This window comes from Pristiophorus japonicus, chromosome 2 (genome assembly GCF_044704955.1).
Source record: "Pristiophorus japonicus isolate sPriJap1 chromosome 2, sPriJap1.hap1, whole genome shotgun sequence".
Lineage (NCBI taxonomy): Eukaryota > Metazoa > Chordata > Chondrichthyes > Pristiophoridae > Pristiophorus > Pristiophorus japonicus.
In genome coordinates, this window is record NC_091978.1 from 247,096,574 (window position 1) to 247,120,876 (window position 24,303).

General features: G+C 44.9%; 1 protein-coding gene across 4 annotated transcripts in view; it reads left to right on the top strand.

Annotated features, from left to right (window-relative positions):
- The window catches only part of prss12 (serine protease 12), a 176,677-nt gene that overhangs the window by 69,918 nt on the left and 82,456 nt on the right, over positions 1-24,303 (top strand). The window lies entirely within an intron of this gene.

The window sequence follows — 24,303 nt, forward strand, 5'->3', positions numbered from 1 at the left end:
CTGCACCTCCCCCTTTCCTAATCTGCCGCCATTCAGATAATATTCTGCCCTCGTGTTTTTGCCCCCAAAGTGGATAACCTCACATTTATCCACATTATACTGCATCTGCCATGTATTTGCCCATTCGCTTCACCTGTCCAAATCACCCTGCAGTCTCTTAGCATTCTCCTCACAGCTCACATCGCCACCCAGTTTAGTGTCATCTGCAAACTTGGAGACATTAAACTCAATTCCATCATCCAAATCGTTAATATACTTTGTAAAGAGCTGGGGTCCCAGCACCGAGCCCTGCGGCACTCCACCAGTCACCGCCTGCCATTCTGAAAATTACCCATTTATCCTGACTCTCTGCCTTCTGTCTGCCAACCAGTTCTCTATCCACGTCAGTACACTACCCCCAATACCATGTGCTTTGATTTTGCACACCAATCTCTCGTGTGGGACCCCATCAAAAGCCCTTTGAAAGTCCAAATACACCACATCCACTGATTCTCCCCTGTCCACTCCACTAGCCACATCCTCAAAAAAATTCCAGAAGTTTTGTCAAGCATGATTTCCCCTCCATAAATCCATGCCGACCTGGACCAATCGCATCACTGCTTTCCAAATGCGCCGCTATTTCATCTTTAATGATTGATTCCAACATTTTCCCCACCACTGATGTCAGGCTAACCGGTCTATAATCACCCGCTTTCTGTCTCCCTCCTTTTCCAAAAAGTGGCGCCACATTAGCTACCCTCCAGTCCATAGGAACTGATCCAGAGTCGATAGACTGTTGGAAAATTATCACCAATGCATCCACGATTTCTAGGGCCACTTCCTTAAGTACTCAGGGATGTAGACTATCAGGCCTGGGGATTTTTCGGCCTTCAATCCCGTCAATTTCCCTAACACAATTTCCCGCCTAATAAGGATATCCTTCAGTTCCTCCTTCTCACTAGACCCTTGGTCCCCTAGTACATCCAGAAGGTTATTTGCATCTTCCTTCGTGAAGACAGAACCAAAGTACTTATTCAATTGGTCTGTCATTTCTTTGGTCCCCATTATAAATTCACCCGTTTCCGACTGCAAGGGACCTACTTTTGTCTTCACTAATCTTTTTCTCTTCACATATCTATAGAAGCTTTTGCGGTCATTTTTTATGTTTCCGGCAAGATTCCGCTCGTATTCTATTTTCCCCCTCTTCATTAAACCCTTTGCCCTCCTCTGCTGTATTCTAAATTTCTCCCAGTCCTCGGGTTTGCTGCTTTTTCTGGCTAATTTGTATGCTTCTTCAAATATATTGCCGTTCCTTTATCGACGCTGGGTCAAAATCCTGGAACTCACTCCCTAACAGCACTGTGGGAGTACCTTCACCACACGGACTGCAGCGGTTCAAGGAGACGGCTCACCACCACCTTCTCAAGAGCAATTAGGGATGGGCCATAAATGCTGGCCTTGCCAGTGACGCCCACCTCCCTGGAACGAATAAAGAAGGGTATCAGTGATGAGCTTTCTCCCCTTGTATTTACTACTAGATGCCATTTCTTGGCTGCTTCAAGGGGTAGTGGCAGTTTGTTTCCACTTCATCCTTCGTTTCTTCCCTCTTGCAGGGAAATAGAGCAGCTGTTGTCTGACAGCTCACATTGGAACCTGGGCTGTGTCGTATGAAGCCTGTGTTTTCTCATTCTATGACAGTTTATTGCTGGCATGTGCAGTTGAACTGCAATTATGCAATAATTCAAAATTACGCTCATAGAATCATTGAATGGTTACAGCATTCAACCTGTTAAGCCCGTGCCGGCTCTCTGCAAGAGCACTTCGGCTCATCCCACTCCCGCGCTTTCCCTCGTAGCCCTGCAAATTTTTTTCCTTCAGGTAATTATCCAATTCCCTTTTGAAAGGTACGATTGAATCTGCCTCCACCACCTTTTTAGGCAGTTCATTCCAGATCCTAACCACTCGCTGTGTAATAAAGTTTTACCTCATGTCGCCTTTGGTTCTTCTGCCATTCACCTTAAATCTGTGTCCTCTGGTTTTCAATCCTTCCGCCAATGGGAACAGTTTCTCTCAATCTACTCTGTCCAGACCCCTCATTATTTTGAACACCTCTATCAAATCTCCTCTCAACCTTTTCCGATTTAAGGAGAACAACCCCAGCTTCTCCAGTCTATCCACGTAACTGAAGTCCCTCAACCCCTGGAATCATTCTCGTAAATCTTTTCTGCACCCTCTCTAAGGTCTTCACATCCTTCCTGAAGTGCGATGCCCAGAATTGGACGCAATACTCCAGTGTTTTATATTTCAGTTGTATATTTTTTAACGTCTGCAGCTAGGCCAATAAAGTTCTGTTCTATTTTGGAAATAGATCTTCCCTTACTTTGGAAAACAGTCATGTCATAACAACCCATTTTTTAGCTGTTACTCAATCTTCTGACTCACTCGCCAATAAAATATGTTTGAACAATCTGAGCCCACATTTAACATTCCCGAGGGTTACCAAGGTATCTTTTTGAATAAACTTTAAACTTCTAAGGTGTGGTTTCCTTATGCTTAGGAACATATAATCCCTACATAAATAAAGCAAAAGGGTTGCCCATCAAATTCCTAGGTCTTTTGTGAGTTTTAAGAATAAAAAGTGTTAACACTTTCGGTGAATTTTCCAGTGTTAAATGTACTGTGTGATTTCAATATTTCCCTTATGCAATGTCCACCATATTGGGCCCGAATTTGTGGTCGGAGGCTTCCCGCAGGCGAATGTCTCCCAATTGCAAGAATAACATGAACCTACTTGATGGTTCCGGAGGTTCGTAGACTTGCGCTCCTAGGCCTCTACGCATACGCAAGCATAAAGGCCCCTGGGTTCACGTGGGCCAGGCCAACCAATTAAAATGGGGGATCCCCATTAAGCTTATGGGGATTCCATTTACGTACTTAATAGGAAACACCTAAAAAACACAAATTTCACACAACTTAAATAAAAACCAATCATTACAGGTTCAAAATTAATTAAAATACAATTAAATTAAACATTTAAAACAAAAATGTATTAATTTTGCTTTTACATTTTAAAGGGGCTAAAAATAACCTATAAACTAACTTTAAAGGTTTTTAATGTTTAAATAATTTTAAGTTAAAAAAATATATTAATTTGAACTCTTAGGCTTGGAAAAGAAGGTCCTACGCCTGCTTTTACCAGGTATAAGAGTTTCACGGGCATTCGCTGGGCAGTAATTGGGCAAATAGCTCAACTCTCCACCGGTGAATGTCCATTTCCTGGGGATGCAGAGAATCTATCAAGCTGAAACTTGACAGATCGCAAGTTCCGGGTTTGCGCACATGCGCAGCGCATGCGTAAACCCGGAACTTGAGGGCACTCACAGCTGCATACGAGGTCATAGGTCCCGACAGTATAGGGAAATCTGGACTGGATTCGTAAAATTACCGGTCTTGAATTTCCATTTAAAAAAAATTGCTTTCTCGCAACCAATACACTGTTTAAAAATTCCACCTCTAGTTAGATATGACTCTAATGGACAAGGACTATGTTACTGATGAGAAATTAGGTTCTGTAGCTCAGTTTTTTAGGTGCTACGCGGCTTCCTAATGCTCGAAAATTAGGCCCGAGATGCGCACGCACATTTCCAACAGGAAGTACGCCGGACACGACCTTGGTAAAGGGATTTGTGCATGTACACCTAACGACCATTGGCAGCATACAGAGCAGGAAGATTAGGATATCAATCAATGTGGAATGCTGATTTGACTCCAGTGCTGCCATTTTCGAATGCCACGCTCCAGCCTACGCCTTGTTTTAACCTCGCACAGCTGAACAACAGGTTAAACAAAATGAAGGATCCCCTACCAGCGCTATTTAAAGGGTCAGCTTACTTGCTGGATAAGCATACAGAGGGAGTCATGGGAGAGCCTGGGTGCAGCCGCGCACCTTTGTGCAGTGCTTGTCAGTGTTTGCAGCACCTCAATGCTGTAGAACACTGACAGCACAACTGTGAAAATCAATGTGGACATGGTCCCTTTAAGGAAACCAGCTGATGCCATGTCATCAAATGAATTCATCAGACCCGCTTCCTTTTAATTGGCCAGGAACCTCGCTGGGTGTGCTTAACAAGCTCCATCAAGGTAAAATCACTTGGAGAGGGCAGGATGGAATCGGCAGCAGGCCGGGAACTCGTTCCAGACCCCGGCCGCCTCGTTTCCGACCCAGTAAGCGAAATCGCGGCCAGAAATTTGTGCTGGCACCATCTGCAGCTTGTGAGTCAGAAGAGGTTGTGAAATGAAGGAGATGAAAGAAAGATGATTAAGTGTGAGGGTGAGGTGAAGCATATAAATTTTAGGTTTGAGTACTGATTGATAGAGCTTATTGGTTGATGCGTGATGGGGGTGTAGTGAATTGAGCAGTAGATGAGGTTAGTGGTGCAGTTGGGAGCATATGCAATTGAAGATGAACTCACTCATCTTGACACTCATGTCAGATTGTTAAACTTCTTCCTGCACTGCATCCATGTTCTTGGAGAAACAATCCTGGTATTGAACTCCGCTGCTATTTCTTCCCACTGGCTCTTGAGGATATGTCTGGAGGGCCTTCATTCCCGCTGCAGATATAGGATGTCTCTCCTTTCCACCTCTTCCACCAAGATCTCCAGTGCATTGGCTGAAAACCTTGGTGCTCACTATCTCACATCTTCAGCCATTGCTCAAAGCATCACAGCCCAAATTGCCTTTTGAAAAAACTCCCAGCACATTGTGGAATGAAGGAGAAGTGGGATGAAAGAAGGATGATTCAGTATGAGGATGAGGTAAAGCATATGAATTTTAGGTTTGAGTACTGATTGATAGAGATTATTGGTTGATGCGTGATGAGGTGTAGTGAATTGAGCAGTAGATGCAGCCACAATGCACCTCCTCTTTAAAAGGTGCCAGCTGCCATTAAGTAGCGCTAACCACTCGCGATATCGGGCCCTCTGTTGATGCGCGCAGCCAATGAACAGTGCAGGGATGCTGGCTGCAAATGGCATTCATTTAAAAGAGCAGGCAGCACAAATGTAATGTTTCGCCTACAACATAATAAACGGGCGCAGGTTAATTACATACCACAATCTCCATTTCCGTTTCGGAGGTTAGCCAATTTCTTTATCTATGTCTCTGAATCATATGTGTGTAGTGTTTGTGTGTGTATTGGGTCTGTGTGGATGGGGTCCATGTGTATGTGGGATCCGTATGTTTGGGGTCTGTGTGTCTGTTTGTCTGTGCTAGTTTTGCCGTAAACATCTTCTTTCCTTCAAATACACAAATTGAAGTGGTATCTTACATTGAAATGGAATACTTTACACTTGAGTTGAATGTGAAAATATCTCATTAATAGGATATCTTATTAGTAGGTTCAAGACAATCTAAAAATATATTTGTTCAAGTATATTAACTTGTTGTACAAACACATTGGTGTGGATTAAAATAGTGCCAGTAAACACGTTTCTAGTGTAAGTACCATGCTTAATATTCAGTTTAATGACTAAGATTTATCAGTAACACCATTATCTAATAGTTTAATTTGGAATAAGTACAATACACCGATTCATAACAGTAGTGAAATCGAACCATATTTCGTGTACTTGGTGCATATGAACTATGTTGCATCACAGATATCTTTGAATGTAATTATAATACTATCAAATGGCCAAATTGTAGGGAAATGTGTAATGAATAATAAAAGAATCTATAAAGGTTCAGTTGATCAGTTGAAGAACTCACTGATTATTTTCCAGTCAAATAATCCTTTTATTTAATCTTCACAAACTGTTCTGTTGCTCTACATTTTTGCCATTTTTCTTGTGCATTATGTCAGTGTTGCCAAGTTCACAAAAAAAACCACACCATTATAATACCAACATCAGACAAGTCCGATTTTTAAAATTTGTTCCTGTGATGTGGGCGTCGCTGTCCAGGTCAACATTTATTACCCATCCCTAATTGCCCTTGAGAAGGTGGTGGTGAGCCACCTTCTTGAACTGCTGCAGTCCGTGAGGCGAAGGTACTCGCACAGTATTGTTAGGGAGGGAGTTCCAGGAATTTGACCCAGCGACAATGAAGGAACGGCAATATATTTCCAAGTCAGGATGGTGTGTGACTTGGAGGGGGACTTGGAGGTGATGGTGTTCCCATGCGCCTGCTGCCCTTGTCCTTCTAGGTGGTAGAGGTTGCAGGTTTTGGAGTTGCTGTCGAAGAAGTCTTGGTGAGTTGCTGCAGCGCATCTTCTAGATGGTACACTGTGCAGCCACAGTGTGCTGGTGATAGAGGAAGTGAATGTTTAAGGTGGTAGATGCGGTGCTAATCAAACGAGCAGCTTTGTCCTGGATGGCGTCGAGCTTCTTGAGTGGTGTTGGATCTGCATTCATCCAGGCAAGTGGGGATTATTCCATCACACTATTGACTTGAGCCTTGTAAATAGTGGAAAGGCTTTGGGAAGTCAGGAGGTGAAACACTCTCCACAGAATACCCAGCCTCTGACCTGCTCTTGTAGCCACAATATTTATGTGGCTGATCCAGTTAAGTTTCTGGTCAATGGTAACCTCCAGGATGTTGGTGGTGGAGGATTCAGCATTGGTAATGTCGTTGAATGTCAAAGGATGTTAGTTAAACTCTCACATGTTGGAGATAGTCATTGGCTGGCACTTGTGTGGTGCGAATGTTACTTGCCACTTATCAGCCCAAACCTGAATGTTGTCCAGGTCTTGCTGCATGCTGACATGGACTGCTTTATTATCAGAGGAGTTGCGAATCACACTGAACAGTCATCAGCGAACATCCCCACTTCTGACCTCATGATGTAAGGAAGGTAATTGATGAAGCAGCTGAAGATGGTTGGGCCTAGAACATTGCCCTGAGGAACTCCTTCAGCGATGTCCTGGGTCTGAGATGATTGACCTCCAACAACCACAACCACCTTCCTTTGTGTTAGGTATGATGTCAGCCGGTGCAGATTATCCCCTGGATTTCCATTTACTTCAATTTTACGAGGGCTCCATGAGTCCACACTTGGTTAAATGCTGCCTTGATGTTAAGGGCAGTTACTCTCACCTCACCGCTGGAATTCAGCTCTTTTGTCCATGTTTGGACCAAGGCTGTAATGGGATCTGGAGCCGTGTGGTCCTGGCGGAATCTAAACTGGGCATCATTGAGTAGGTTATTGGTGAGTATGTGCAGGTAGATAGCATTGTCTACGACACCTTCCATCACTTTGCTGATGATTGAGAGTAGACTGATAGGGAAGTAATTGGCCATATTGAATCTGTGTACAGGACACACCTGGGCAGTTTTCTAAATTGTCGGGTAGATGCCAGTGTTGTGGCTGTACAGGAACAGCTTGGCTAGAGGCATGGCTAGTTCTGGAGCACACATCTTCAGCACAACAGCCGGGATATTGTTGGAGCCCCATAGCCTTTGCTGTATCCAGTGCACTCAGCTGTTTCTTGATATCACATGGAGTGAATCGAATTGGCTGAAGACTAGCTTCTGTAATGGTGGGGACCTCAGGAGGATTCCGATAGTAATCATCCACTTGGCACTTATGTCTGACGGTGGTTGCAAATGCTTCAGCCTTGTCTTTTGCACTTGGGTGCTGGGCACCTCCATCATTGAGGATGGGGATATTCATCGAGCCTCCTCCTCCAGTTAGTTGTTTAATTGCCCACCACCATTCATGACTGGATGTGGCAGGACTGCAGATCTTTGATCTGATCTGTTGATTGTGAGATTGCTTAGCTATGTTTATTGCATGCTGCTTCTGCTGTTTAGCGTGCATGTAGTCCTATGTTGCAGCTTCCCCAGGTTGGCATCTCATTTTTAGGTACACTTGGTGCTGCTCCTGGCATGCTCTTCTGCCGCCTTCAGTGAACCAGGATTGGTCTCCTGGCTTGATGTTAATGGTAGAGTGAGGAATATGCCGGGCCATGAGGTTACAGATTGTGGTGGAATACAATTCTGCTGATGGCCCATAGTACCTCATGGACACCCAGCTTTGAGCTGCTAGATCTGTTCTAAATCTATCCCATTTAGCACGGTGGTAGTGCACACAACATGATTGAGGTGTCTTCATCTCTACAAGGACTATATGGTGGTCACTGCTACCAATGCTATAATGGACAGATTTATCTGCGACAAGTAGATCGGTGAGGATGAGGTTGAGTAAGTTTTTCCGTCGTGTTGGTTCCCTCACCACCTGCTGCAGGCCCAGTCTGGTAGTTATGTCCTTCAGGGCTCGGCCAGCTCGGTCAATACTGGTGCTGCCGAGCCAATCTTGGTGATGGACATTGAAGTCCCCCACCCAGAGTAAATTCTGTGCCCTTGCTACCCGCAGTGCTTCTTCCAAGTGGTCTTTAAAATGGAGCAATACTGATTCACAAGCAGAGAGACAGTGATAGATGACAATCAGCAGGAGGTTTCCTTGCTCATGCTTGACCTGAAGCCATTAGTCTTCATGGTGTGTGGAGTCAATGCCAAACAACACGATGGAAAGTGACCTCAGTGTGAAGACGGAACTTCGTCTCTTCGAGGATTGTGCGATGGTCACTTCTACCAATTTTGGGTTTGTTTCTTTGCCCATGCTTGACCAGAAGCCATGGGGTCAGGAGCCAGTGTTGAGGACTCTCAGGGCCACTCCCTTCCAACTGTATACCATTGTGCCACCAGCTCTGGTGGATCTGTCCTGCCGGTGGGACAGGACATATCCAGGGATGGTGATGGAGCAGCCTAGGATGTTGGCTAAAAGGTATGATTCTGTGAGTATAGAAACATAGAAACATAGAAAATAGGTACAGTGGTAGGCCATTCGGCCCTTCGAGCCTGAACCACCATTCAATACGATCATGGCTGATCATTCACCTCAGTACCCCTTTCCTGCTTTCTCTCCATACCCCTTGATCCCTTTAGATGTAACGGCCATATCTAACTCCCTCTTGAATATATCCAGTGAACTGGCATCAACAACTCTCTGTGTTAGGGAATTCCACAGGTTAACAACTCTCTGAGTGAAGAAGTTTCTTCTCATCTCAGTACTAAATGGCTTACACCTTATCCGTAGATTATGTCCCCTGGTTCTGGACTTCCCCAACATTGGGAACATTCTTCCTGCATCTAACCTGTCCAATCCCGTCAGAATTTTATAAGTTTCTATGAGATCCCCTCTCATTCTTCTAAATTCCAGTCGATCCAGTTTCTCCTCATATGTCTATCCTGCCATCCCGGGAATCAGTCTGGTGAACCTTCGCTGCATTCCCTCAATAGCAAGAATCTCCTTCCTCAGATTAGGAGATCAAAACTGAACACAATATTCCAGGTGAGGCCTCACTAAGGCCCTGTACAACTGCAGTAAGACCTCCCTGCTCCTGTACTCAAATTCCCTAGCTATGAAGGCCAACATACCATTTGCCTTCTTCACCACCTGCTGTACCTGCATGCCACCTTTCAATGACTGATGTACCATGACACCCAGGTCTTGTTGCACCTCCCCTTTTCCTAATCTGCTGCCATTCAGATAATATTCTGCCTTCGTGTTTTTGCCACCAAAAGTGAATAACCTCACATTTATCCACATTATACTGCATCTGCCATGCGTTTGCCCACTCACCTAACCTGTCCAAGTCCCCCTGCAGCCTTTTAGCGTCCTCCTCACAGCTCACATCACCACCCAGCTTAGTGTCATCTGCAAACTTGGAGATATTACACTCAATTCCTTCATCTAAATCATTAATGTATATTGTAAAGAGCTAGGGTCCCAGCACTGAGCCCTGCGGCACCTCACTAGTCACTGCTTGCCATTCTGAAAAGGACCCGTTTATCCCAATTCTCTGCTTCCTGTCTGCCAAGTAGTTCTCTATCCATGTCAGTACATTACCTCCAATACCATGCGCTTTAATTTTGCACATCAATCTCTTGTGTGGGACCTTGTCAAAAGTCCAAATACACCACATCCACTGGTTCTCCCTTGTCCACTCTATTAGTTATATCCTCAAAAAATTCTAGAAGATTTGTCAAGCATGATTTCCCTTTCATAAATCCATGCTTTCCAAATGTGCTGCTATTTCATCTTTAATAATTGATTCCAACATTTTCCCCACTACTGATGTCAGGCTAACCGGTCTATAATTACCTGTTTTCTCTCCCCCTCCTTTCTTAAAAAGTGGTGTTACATTAACTACCCTCCAGTCCCTAGGAACTGATCCAGCGTCAATAGGCTGTTGGAAAATGATCATCAATGCATTTACTATTTCTAGGGCCACTTCCTTAAGTACTCTGGGATGCAGACTATCAGGCCCCGGGGATTTATTGGCCTTCAATCCTATCAATTTCCCTAACACAATTTCCCGCCTAATAAGGATTTCCTTCAGTTCCTCCTTCTCACTAGACCCTCAATCCCCTAGTATTTCCGGACGGTTATTTGTGTCTTCCTTCGTGAAGACAGAACCTAAGTATTTGTTTAACTGGTCCACCATTTCTTTGTTCCCCATTATAAATTCACCTGAATCTGACTGCAAGGGACCTACGTTTGTCTTCACTAATCTTTTTCTCTTCACATATCTATAGAGTATGACTATGTCAGGCTGTTGCTTGACTAGTCTGTGGGACAGCTCTCCCAATTTTGGCACAAGTCCTCAGATGTTAGTGAGGAAGGCTCTGCCGGGTCGACTGGGCTGGGTATTCTGTTGTCGTGTCCGAAGCTGTGATCGATGCCGGGTGGTCCGTTCGGTTTGGTTCCTTATTGTTTTTCGCAGCAGTTTGTTACAACTGAGTGGCTTGCTAGGCCATTTCAGAGGGAAGTTAAGAGTTAACCACATTGTTTTGGGTCTGGAGTCACCTATAGGCTAGACCAGGTAAGAACGGCAGATTTCCTTCCCTAAAGGAAATTAGTGAACCAAATGGGTTTTTGTGATAATCCATTAGTTTCATGGTCACCATTACTGATACTAGCTTTTATTCCAGATTTATTTAATTAACTGAATTTAAATTGCCCAGTTCCCGTGGTTGGATTTGAACTCACATCTCTGGATCATTAGTCTAGGCCTCCGGACCATTAGTACAGTAGCATTACCACTATGCTTGCATGAATTATTATTAAATAATTCGCGCAAGACAACATTTCCATATTCACTGAAGTAAGCTGCTTGTGAAATAATAATGAAAAATGTAGTTTGGATATTGTTACTGTCAAAGACATCTGCACTTCAGCAGCACCTGTCAGTCAATGCAAACAAATATCTCATCACGGGACATTGGTCCAGCCTGTTGCTCAGCATAATCACCACACACAATATTCTGGGCAAAAGTCCTGGAGGCTCCTTTAGTTGTTGATTTTCAAAAGATAGCCCAAAAGCTTTAGTGGCAGGCTTAGGCTTAAGCAGGCTCCAGCAGGCTCAGGTCAAACAGGCGCGCATGCGCAGAGGGAGTCAAAAACGCCGTGGACATAATCACTCCATACATGGTCCAGGAATTTCCTTGTAGCTCTCTCCTGCTCTGCTGTCATAACTTCAGCAGAAGTGTGGCATGCTTACACCTGGAAATTAGGTTTCCACCGCATATCTGGTGAAGTTTTGGTGGTGGTACGTGAAGCTCCGTAGAAATTTCAAGCCTTTAATATTCTAATATCGGGCTTACTATCAGGAGTAAAATTAAAATTCAGATTCACTGGCACTGGTATATTTTCCAAGTGGTGCAGTTCCAGTACAAACACCTAGGGGGAGAAATCTGGGAGCACCCCATTTGGGCCGTTAACTTTTGAAATTTGAAAAAATTAGTGCCAGGCGCCAATGTTTTTAAGCTTTCAAAAAATTTGGTGTTTGCACTTCAGGAAGGAAGTGGAGCACTAAAGCAAGCACTCCACTTCCTTCCTGGAGCGCTACAGGACACAGGCGGAGCGGTAGTTGTGCAAACATTGAAACATACCATTTTTGAAATATTGTACTTACCTTGGTCACCTCCCCTTTAACTATCACCTCCCAAAGCCTCCCAATCAACTCCTCCTGCAGCTGCCGGTGCTTTTGCCTGGCGATGCTGCCGGGGTGGAACCGAAGTTCGGATTCAGAACACGACCAGGACGATGCTCCCGACAATGATGTCATGGTCTCCGGGCAAAGGAGATTGGGGTGCAAAATCCTACTGCTGTAGCAAACCTCCCGCCGAAGTTAGCGGAGTCATTCATCTCGCCACACCCGGTCAGTAAGTTGTTAGCACCCTTTTATCGCCCCCTGGAGGTGATAACGGGAGGCGTTAAAGAGGCCAATTTCTCGGTCTTAATGTGCTCATATTAAATTCTTCTGTGCTCTCTTGTAATACAGACATTGACCTCTTTAAAATATTAATACCTGAGTTAGAACAAAGCACACTGTGGAATTTATCATAAGCACTTTCAGCACAATAAGTGTGAGGTGGTGCATTTTGGTAGGAAGAATAAGGAGGCCACATATAGCTTGGAAAGTGCCTGAAGGGGGTAGTGGAGCAAAGGGATCGAGGGGTACAGAATCACAAATCACTAAGAGCAGTGACACTGGTTAATAAGACGATAAAAATAGTAAATCAAGCGCTAGGGTTCATTTCTAGAGGGATAGATTTGAAAAACAGAGAATTTATGTTAAACTTGTATCGAACCTTGGTTCGACCACACTACTGTGCACTGTTCTGGGGGCCAAAATTCAGAACCGCCGGAGAACTGGCGCACTTACCATTTTTTAGAGTTTTTACTGCTGTTTCTGAAGAGATCCTTTCTTTTGCGAAATTTACCCCTTTGTCTTTTTTTTGAATCGGACCGGAAGTCGTCATAAAGGGGGCGGAAGTGTGGCGGTAAGTGCTGGTGTGGGGCGGAAGTAAAGGCGGGACAGATTCACCACCGCTGTCGCTCAGCAGCGGAGCGGTGGTGACGTCATTGCGCATCTGCCTCACCACGTATCTCGCCTCCGTTAAAATTGGCCATCAGTCGCGATCGCGATTTGGCAGCCCGGCCGAACCCGGGGGCATAATAGTCCGGCTAACATGGAAGTCGGCCGACAAATAAAATAAAATGGCAGCCGTGGCATTGGGCCCTTGACTTTAATGGCCACCGCACAGCCAGGGCAGAGAGAGAGCATACAAGATGCGCCAACAGAAAAAGCTGTCGGAGGTACCGCTTGGCGGCAATAAGATTTTGCTCGCTAAATTTTGCCGGAGGTTGGCAGTCCCAGCGTTGCATGCACTGATGACGCATGCACGGCCACTCAGCAGTGGCGGGGCGGAACTGGAGACCGCCAGAAAAACCCCTGAGCTGAATTTAGCTTGCGGCGGCCGCTCGATGCAAGCGGGCGGTAACGGGCTTCATTGGGGAGCTGAATTTCGGCCCCCAGGATATAGAGGCATTGGAGAAAGTGCAAAAAAGATTCACAAGTATAATACCAGAAATGAGCGGATATACTTAGCAGGAAAAGCTAAACAAGCTGGAGCTATTTTCTCGAGAAAAGAGAAAGCTGAGGGGTGACCTTTAAGATAATGAAATGGTATGATACGGTAGACATAGAGAACATGTTGCCACTTGTGGGAGAGTCCAAAACTAGAGGTCATAAATATAAGATAGTCACTAATAAATCCAATAGGGAATTCAGGAAAATCTTCTTTACCCAGAGAGTGGTAAGAATGTGGAACTCGCTACCACAAGGGGTAGTTGAGGTGACTAGCTTAGCTGTATTTAAGGCGTAGCCAGATGAACACATGCGAGAGAAAGAAATAGAAGGATATGTTGATAGGTGAGATGAAATAAGGTGGGAGGATGCTCTTGTGGAGCATAAATGCCGGCACAGACCAGTTGGGCTGAAAGTCCTGTTTCCGTGCTCTACACTCAATGTAACTCGATGTATGGAAAGACTGCCCATTGGAAAATATACCCTGAAATCCCTTCACATCCAGCCAGTGGAAAATCTCATTAGCTTTCTTCATAATGCAATCTGTTTTAAAATGGTTTTAATGTATAAAACATTTTCACAACTCTCATATGTTTTACATTTAAAGTAGAAATGACAGAAATGGTAACATAATATGAGATATCAAACTTCCAAACATATATGTTAGCATATGCTTATCACTCTCACTTGTAAACCAGTTCACTTAAAATTCAAAGATTATCAAGGTTTTAGCTTTATTAATTTAAAAAAACATTGCTTGCAGTTTAGCAATATAAAACTCATTTTCTTGCACTACACACAGAGTTGGTAAGATTTCTACAATACAGTTTGCATTGAGGAAGCTATACCAAGACTTTTAACTTAGAACAACATCAAAGTACAGAATGTACTGAATCACCTCAAGGCAGAAATGAAATGATGTCATAGACACCCTCATATCGGGTTGTTATCTTTATCACTAAAGCAAAGAGAACATGTTGCCACTTGTGGGAGAGTCCAAAACTAGAGGTCATAAATATAAGATAGTCACTAATAAATCCAATAGGGAATTCAGGAAAATCTTCTTTACCCAGAGAGTGGTAAGAATGTGGAACTCGCTGTAGAAATAGTCTCTGTTGTGATAAATATGATACCTCCAGAGTATCGAAAGGACGTTGCAGAAATTGTGAACTAATTTATCTGAAACCAGTGAGCTTGGTTTTTATTACAAGACTTCATCAGAACAAAAGTTAAGAGGTTCTGGGTCTGAAATTGATGGTCCTGCTGCTGGGCAAACGTGACAGTTTCCCCGTTTTCTCGGCACTCTCCCCTCCGTGGGAAATTGATGAGGCCCTTACGCCAGCGGTTTGGAAAGATCACTGGGGAGCATCCACTGGCGTGCGCCGGTGTGCAACACCAAAAAAAGTCCTCCGCCCGCTCCCGCCCGAGATTCACCCAGCGGTCCTGCACTCCTACAGGAGAAAATACCGCCGCATGGAAGCAGGTCTTACCTGGACAGTACGTATGAAGACCTGCAAGAAAAGGTAAATGAGATTTTTTTCTTTATTTCTTTTGCAGCGATTTTGTGTGAAAGGGTCCTCTGAAGGTTTTGTGATGTTTTGTTCTTTATTTTTTGAACATTTATTTTGTGCATTCCCCCTCCCCGGACCCGATTCTAGCCTTGGCGTAACTTTCTCCAGGATTGAATTTGCCGCCCAGAATCCCACCTACCGCCCTGTACCATGCAGAATCGACGTGTAACAATTTTTGCCACAAGGTGCTTTTTTCCTTTTTTGACCAAACTTTCGCCCAAAGTACCATCAGGATCTTAGCGGTCGTTTCGACGGTAAATGGGCGGAACTTGCCTTTGAAGTAGAAATTGCACTGTGTTATAAATAAGGAACACAGAAATGCATTTGTGTGAAATCTGATTCTCTTATATTTTAATGGGTAAATGCCTTTGATAAAATTGCATACAGAGAAATGTCATAGAAATGTGTTAAAGTATTTATTACTAATATTGAACAGCAATATTTCAATACAGTATATGAAATCATTAAAAGAGCTGTGTTATTTTATGTAATTATTTGAACAGTGTTTAAAGCTAAGATGTAGCTATTTGCACTAGAAAATGCTCTGATAGGCGCTCCATGATCGCATGACCTGATTGCTGATTGGTCCTCTTGGAGCATAAGCCACACACAGAAGTTTCTCTGGAATGTGTAATTGGAACCACCCAGCCCTAGTTCTGACTTTGCAAAGTGTAATTCAAGCCATTTTGACTTCAGACCCCAGACAGGATAGAGCTCCTGCATCCCAGCACAAGTTCCTGACAACCCCAGCCGAAGTTCCTGCCCCCCAGCCGAAGTTCATACCTCCCCCAGCTGAAGTTCGTTACCCCCCCCCAGCCCAAGTTCCTGCCCCCTAGCCCAAGTTCATGCCTCCCCCAGCTGAAGTTCCTTAACCCCCCCAGCCCAAGTTCCTGCCCCCAGCCCATGTTCATGCTCCCCAGCCTAAGTTCATGCGCCCCCAGCCTAAGTTCATGCCTCCCCCAGCCGTTGTTCCTGACCCCCTCCCCCCCAGCCCAAGTTCATGCCCCCTCCAGCCAAAGTTCCTTACCCCTTCCCAAGATCCTGCCCCATCCCAGCCCAATTTCCTGATGCCCCACCATAGTTGGGACATTTTGTGTGGGTCACGGATTGTTATTGGGTATGAGGTGAATAGTGACAATGACGTGACTTCGGATTTCATCCACTCCAATGATATCCCTTGTTACATAGGCACCGAGCCTTCCGAGAAATAGCGTGTGGGTGTAAAGGGGGTTGGAAGAACGTGATCCATCTTCCCTGAGTTCCCCCTTCAGCCCTCCCATCCGCTCTCCCACTTCCCATCTCTCTCCCCCAGTCTCTGTCTCCCTCGACCCACCCAGTCTCTCTCTCTCTCTCCCACCCCACTATCTCTCTCTCTCGCCCCTCAGTCTCTCTCGCCTCATGTCTCTCTCTCTCCCTCCCGTTTCTCTCCCTCCCTTGTTTCTCTCTCTTTCTCCCCCCTCCCCATGTGTGTTTCTCTCTTCCTCCCACCGTGTCACTCTCTCTCCACCCGCCCCCCCCATGTCACTCTCTCTCCCCTGTTTCTCTCCACCCCTCCCATGTCACTCTCTCTCCCTCCCCTGTTTCTCTCTCTCCAACCCCCGCCATGTCACTCTCTCTCCCTCCCCTGTTTCTCTCTCTCCACCCCCCGTCATGTCACTCTCTCTCCCTCCCCTGTTTCTCTCTCTCCACCCCCCGCCATGTCACTCCCTCTCCCTCCCCTGTTTCTCTCTCTCTGTCCCACTACCTCCGATGTTTTCTCTCCCACAGAAGGCGCGAAAATGATCCAAATAAAAAGGTAAAAGCAGCTCCAGCTCCAGCCACAGCTCCACGAGGCTCGTTATGTGGCCCGACTTCCAGCTTCCTCGTACATCACACTGCGAATGCGCAACTGAATCGAGGGCCCGTGCGCAAAGGAGGCGGAATCCAATGCGTGCACGCGCAGAAGGACACAGAAAAACCTAGTACAAATACTCACTCTGTTAAAGCTATGTACATTTTATGGAGGTGCTTAAAATATGGTCACAATGGAAACCTTAGTCTTCTACAAGGCCTGTGTCAGATTAATGTAGTACGATTAAAGAAAACTTATCTTGCTCTTGGATCCAGCTCCATTATTCAAAGCCACCAAGACCAATAATTTAGGTGAGGATGGTGTTATCCATTCCCGAGCACAACCAGCCAGAAACCTGAAGAGCTTTGGCCAGACTGCCACTCTTTCCCAGCAATAATTGAGGTAGCATCACAGGATTTGCTGGTGCTTAAGCCATATTTATGTCAGCATCACAAGAACTGCTGCAGCTATGCCTCAAAAGTTTTCAATCAGTCTTATAAGGCAGCAGTGGAACACCAGTAGCAAAGCTGCACTCGCTGCTTTTCTGCCAGTGGAACTCCAGCTAGAAAGTGTCATTGCCTGTAAATCTGTTGTTTTCAGATGCAAATTTAACCATTGCTTGCTGAACCCTTTTTAATGGGGCAGGTATTTGGCGGCAGTAGGGTTGCAAACTCTGGTCGGGTGTAATCCTGAAGGTTTCATCACATGACCTCCTGCCTCAAACTATCCCATCCCACACTCCCGCCATTGGTCCATCCTCCAGGAGCAACAACTTCCGACCTCAGTTGGAAAGGGAACACAACTCTTTGTTATCCAATTGGATTAATCTTGACTGTAAGTGAACCAGCCCTTCTTCCACTATCACCTATACTTTTATAAATAATAAATGAAAGTGTCCGAAGGAAATGAAAAAAAGCACATATTTGTTTAATGGCCCTATGATTTTTCTCCTGATTTACTTGCAGCATTGCCCTTGATATTAATCTTCAATTCCTGGAGAATCCAGGACAATGCTGGAGGGTTGACAACCAATGTTTCCCCTCAGGTGTTCAGTCGCTCAGCAATTGCGAGGTCCCGCACAGACCACTTACCTGTTGCTGGAAGACATACCGTGCAGCTAATTTAAAAGGACCACACAGGAAAAAAATATTATAGGGAACATTGGTGGCAACCCAAGGCAGCAGGAAGTCTGGGACTTATCAATTGCAGTCCCAGCCCTGTCTCCCAGTCATGGTGTGCTCCCAGCTACCATCAGGCTACAATGCAGGAAATTTCTGTCCTGTCTGCGTTTCAGCTACCTACTGCTGCACCTTGTTACTATATTTCCTAATATTCCCCAAATGTGTGAATGTACTTGGGGAGCTGGTTCAATAATGATTGCTGAAGCAGACAGTTCTGAATTATTAACTCAGAGAGTTGTGAATTCAGCTCCCAGCTGTGACTAATTTGAATTTGGCCCCTCGTCTGTGGTGAGTTTTAACAGTTCTTAGCCGACCTGCTAAATGGGGAACTGCACGCAAGAGCAGATGCTTCTATCTCTGGGGGAAGGGAATATTCACAGGAGCAGGCCTGTCCTGCTGAACCACACTTTATGTGAATAATCAGGAGTATCATGAATAGTATCTGTGAACCAAATTGTTCAATTCTCCTAGCAGTAGGAGAGTACATTACTGGTGGAGTGAGATATAGAGCTATCTTTTCAACCACTTGGCCCAGTACATATTGTAGTTCACTGTTTAATCAATTCCTAGTGGGCCAGAGTCTACAGCCTCACATACGACACTAAAATTTACCAAAGAACGTGGATAGAAAACTGTTTGGTACCAAGTGATTTTTTAAATACATATAGATCATTGAGGTAATGTGGAATTTTGTCTCCCTTGTGTAAGCTGAATTTTTTAGCAGAGCAGGCAATCACAGTGAATTATGTTCAGGAAAATACTGTTTTATCTTTTAACTTTTCCATCTGTTCAGAATGGAAGTTAATGGTTCTTGGAAAAATATTTTCTTAAAGGAAAAAGTACCTATATGTCTGAGTACTCCCCAAAGAGCGCCCTTCCTTTAAATATAATTTAAAAAATATATATCAGGCTCCACAGGAAATTCCAGCCTCAAGTCTCTTATGTGACATTTTATCAAATTACTTCTGAAAATCCACATATATTTTTTGGGGTTGAAATTCCGTTTCTAACTCCACCCATTAACGCTGGAGAGAGGCGGCTATCGGATGGCTAAATGCTAACCATCGGCGGGGATCGAGTTTCTTGGCTCACAGGAAATTTAGTTGGGCGGTGGGGGCAGCGCCAAGAGGTGACATCATCGAGCATGCAATGCCCCCTTGGCGCCGTGGTTGCGAAATTAGGTTGGTACGATGGCCTTTGTACAGCCTGGAAAAGCTGTTGGGACATCTGGGATCCTGGGGCGGTAGCATCCAGAGATCAAGGTAAGTTGGTCTCTTTCATTTTTTCAGCATTTATGTATTAATAGCACCAGTCGGAAAGTTTGGGTATGGGTCAGATACATTTTTGGAAATGTTTTTTTTTAGTTTTTCTAACTTGCATACTGGCAGCCTACCGTTCGGAAATTCAGTCAGCCTCTTGAGCTACCACTTCTTTGGCACACGAGGATGAGTGTGCCACATTACTTTTAGAGCTGCTCTCTCATCTTTGGGCGGCAAAACTGAATTTGGCAGATTGAGGCGGTGATTGCCAGCTGGCGTTAAAATCTCCACTCAGCTGGTGTCACCGCCTCAAAAACGGCGATACCGAATTTCAACGCCTTTATCTGAACACTAGTAAATTTTGACTTTGTGGGATAGTGGAAAACGGGTGATAGCGAATCGGCAGCCTGTTTTCTATTTTCATTGCGTTCAATAGGAAACCAATTCGCTATCATTTGTTTTACACTATCGCACAAAGTCAAAATCTACCTCTTTCATTTCCTCAAAATTTCAATACAATCTTACCAAACACAACCTGTCCTTTACAAATCCATGCTGAAGCTCGCTGATTAGTCCATGCCTAATTTCATCCTGTATTATAGACTCCAGGAGGTCGAAATTGCACCCCTCTTTAAAAGGCGGTAATTGGGAGGTAAGGCCTTTCTGACTGGAGGTAGGCGGATTGTTCGACCCATCCGAAATTTCAACCGGGCTGGGGCGGTGGAAATGGGTTTCTGCTCCGCCCACTTGCCCGCCCCGTCGGACAGGTGCTGACCCCTTCCTGCCCCGCGAGGAAAATTGCCCTGCAGGAGCAGAGCTGCATCCGCTCAGTGCCCCAGACAGCTTTTCCCAGTGGGAAGCTGGCAGTGGCTGGGCGGTGCGTCCGCCCTTAAAGGGGAGAGTGCACCGCCACGGCCGCCATTTTATTTTAATTGTCGGCTGACTCTGAAGTCAATCTGACAATGACAGGCACGGGTTCAGCCAGGCCGGCAAGAGGCGGCCCTCCCTGATGGCCCAGTGGGCGCCACTAAAGTGGCTGCAGAGATCACAGCGGCCCTCTCCTTTAACTGAAGCAGAGGGACGTTGCTACGCATCAGCGCGACGTGGCACATCCGTGCCTTCTGCCCTGCTCCCAACGCACTTCCGACCCTCAGCCACCCCAAATATCACGCAATGATTGAATAAAGTTAAAGAGGCCAATTTCCCCCTATTCTCTGCCCCATGGATTCAGGCGGAGAATATTCACTTAATTCGAATTATCTGCCCTGTTTGGAGTGGAGGGCAATTTCTAGTCCCAGAAGTTCACCAAGAACCACAGTAAGGCTGACCGTTCTATAATGCCATAGTATATCTTTTTTTTTCCATTCTTGAATACAACTTGAATACAGTTTAAATATGTTGTTAAATTATGATTAGTCTCTCTGGTATCTCCTCCCTAACTTACTTAAGTATTCTGAGATCAACTCCACCTGGTCCTGGTGACATTTCGGGATGGATTTTCTTCTGCTATAATACTTCGAATCAGGAGGTTTGAGCAGCAGAAAATGAACATAAATCAGGTGGGAATGCTTACCTGCCTCTAATATGGTCAGCCTTGAATCCCCTCGGTCTGCAACTCCAGAGATGTAGGTCACTTAATCCCAGATGGCAGACAGGAACCCATCTGACTTCTCTCTCTACCACCGCTACTGACCCCAAGGACTACCAGAAGAGGGATTGCGGTGGACCCTGGACTAGCAGTAGCAATCCCACTTAGGACATTGCTGGAGGAAGAATTTTGACTAATGGGATCCTCTCACTCTTTTAATATTCCTCTTACCTTTGTTTAGAAGTTCTGCGGTTCATGGAAAGCCTTGTCAAATTTCTTAAAAAGATGCTTCAGGATGCTTCTGCCTCCTTTAAAAAGGATCCTTCTTCTTCTGCTGCATCAGTTTGCACCCCTGCACCTTTCTCCCTTGGAGGCAATGGACTCCCAATTGCTGGTGGGGATTATGCCAAGAGCCTGCCCTACACAGATAAGTAGTCCCAACCAAGCAAAATTGGTCATGGTCACAACAGGGTTTGGCAGGACTTTAGACCCTGCTGCAAACCCAACGTATCCATCTCCTGTAGTAATTCTTGCACAAAATCCACTTTCACCTTCTTCAGTAAAAACTGAAGGAGTTCTGTGTGAAAGTAAAACAACAGGTTTTGAAGTTAACCTATGCATAACATGACTTAATGAGACAAATGTGGATAAATTTGAAAGAATCTGCTGGTCATTTAAGTTTTGGAACTCAGTTCACATGTCTTCTAAATGGTATATTATATAAAATTACAGTTTGGTTAAAGAAAGTTATAACTGGTGAAACAATCTCTGAGTTCATAAGACACTCAAAGCCAAACCACTCGAAGAGTTGTTGTTTTAGTTTATAACGCTGTCTGAACCTCACTGATATGTTACGGTCGAAGAACACTCCAACTAACTGTTGTGCTACATATAAATGTGATTTTGTCTGGTAGATGAATAAGAGTTTCTTTCCGTGAAAGCTTTAGTAATTCTTTTCACTTGCACAGGTAGAGTTCCTCAAGGGAAATTTTATCAGTGAATATTTATAGAGCAGAATCAGTGACTGATTTAACTTCAAAGTTCTTAAGAAGGAGTTGAACATGGGTGATCATAAAATCTCTTACCTGCCCGTCCATGATATCAATAAGGCCACATGATGGCAGCAAACAAAGCTACAAGACAGTATGACTTATAGACCTGTCAGACCTAAGATGTTAGTTTCCTCGAGCTCAATTTTGGCCCACCCCTTTTTTCGGCGCACTTACCGGAGATGCGCCACTTTTCTCCATTCACGTGCGCTGAAAAAGTTCCTCCCCACTTTGACCGCTGTCCGGCCTCCTCCTTGTGGTCGCACAGTGTGGCCAGTCAAGTCAGGGGTGGAGCCAGCGTCCTGTGCCGAAAACAGTGCTGGGACGTCTGCACATGCGCAGTGGAGTGTCCGCGCAGGCACAGTAGCTACCCGCCCCAGCCTCTCCGTGTCTTGCTGCAGCCGCTGTGTGTGGTACCCGATGCCGGCCAAATGTTGCTGTGAGTAGGAGTAGTTGATGTGAAGCTTTAATCATCTAGAAATCGCACCAGGAGGCCATTCGGCCAGGGCTAGGGGCGGACAGGCAGGAGAACTGATAGTGCTCCTGCCTGGATGATTTCTATCAGTTCTCCTGCCCGCTCCTCGCTCTGGCCGAGTGGCCTCCTGGTGCAATCGATCCAGTATAGTCATTGCAAACAAATGGTTGTTTAAATCAATTGTGAGATTAGGGCAACTATCTTTTATTTCTTTTATTTTTGTAGTTTAAGCTTCCATGAATGTTTCTGTTGTATAGTAAATTAACTTTGCAAAGTTTGTCATATGATGGTATTGTATATATGTTTTATCCTATTCACATTCTTTAGTCATTAAGTTTCTTTATTAGTGACCAAATTAAATTTTAGTCTTTTGAAACTCACTCGGCCAGGGCTAGGGGCAGGCGGGCAGGAGAACTGATAGTGCTCCTGCCTGAATGATTTCTATCAGTTCTGCTCGCCCCTATCCCAGGGCAAATGGCCTCCGATGTACCTACCTGCACTGATTTCTTAACTCTCCGCAAGGGTTTTCTGAAGTGGCCACATATGCTGACCTAAGTAGATTTGGAGTAACTATTAGCTGGCCAAAGTTGCCTAAATGGGCAGAACTGGCGTAGGTGGCTGGTAACGCTCCCTCTTGAGAAAAAAAAACTAAACAAAAAAAATTGTAACTAACTCACTTACACTGGTGCAAATTGAATGTGCAAAATGGGGATTTTTAAGTTATGCCAGAAAAACCAAGTTACTCCAAAAAAAAACTGAGCAACTCCTGGCCAAAATTGAGCCCCTAGAGGGGCCATGTATACAATGAAATCTTGTTTTATGGAATGATATTCCACGTTTCTAATGTAAGATTTTTTTTGGAAGGTTTTTTGCTGAAATTCCATTAAATTCCCAGATGTTCTCTCAGATTCTCACCATAACTCCAGCAAAACCCCCAGAGAAATAGCGTCAATGGCTCTACCACCACTGCCACTGTTGTTCCAGGGGCTGCCAGGAGATGGGTAGTGGTAGATCCTGAGGCAGTGGCAGAAATCCCTCGGCCTCTCCGTACCACAAACTACTTTCTGGATGAGAGAGGAAGCAGACAAACAGACAACTTGGTAATAGGCCTCCTCCAATGTAATAGGCCACCACCAATCCACTCTCTCAGTGGATATAAAGAGAAGCCCAGGGTGATTCTACCTTGCTTTTTTCAAATCAATTTCTACAGTGAGGTACTTGTGTCTGCTCATCCTTCACTTTTGATGACATGTCTGAGATTAATAACTCAAAAACCACTGTGCAAACCTACCTGATCACTCGGTGGCACAGCACATTAGAACTCCAGCTGTACCTTCTATAACATTGTTCTTGACAAAGTTCTGAAATCTACCATTTGGACAGAGAAGGGCTAGACCCTGTGGCCTAGAAATTCCAGAAGCCTCAGTCCGATGCACATTTCTGAAGCAGCTCCTTGCCACTCTTGAGGGGGCAAGTCCAGCCTGATGCAGTTTTAGAAAATAAAAGTCTATACCTGATCATTGCTCCCTCATTGTTGTGCTGCTTTCCAAATGGCAACCAATCTCCCTGTGTACAGGATTGTGGGGTCCACTTTTAACACCTTATGACAAGTAGGCCTGCTTCGCAGCTGCATGCTCGGCAGAACTGATGGGGTTTCCTGAGGAGCTTGGCGACCTGCCAGTCCTACCTCTAAAAGTAACATTTGGACAGGTGATAGTGTGGGAGCCAGAGATTGGAGAAATGGAAGAATGTTTCGCCCCCTACACCATTAGAATCTTGCTATTAGGCTAAGATGGGATGGAAACCCAACAGAATCAAGTTCTGTTCCTAATTCTTCCCCACTGACCTAAATTACGCTAATTCTACATCCAAAATAGGTCAGAATCTCTAGGTTTGTGTTAACAGTTGTAAAATTAGACTGGAGAGCAGCAGAA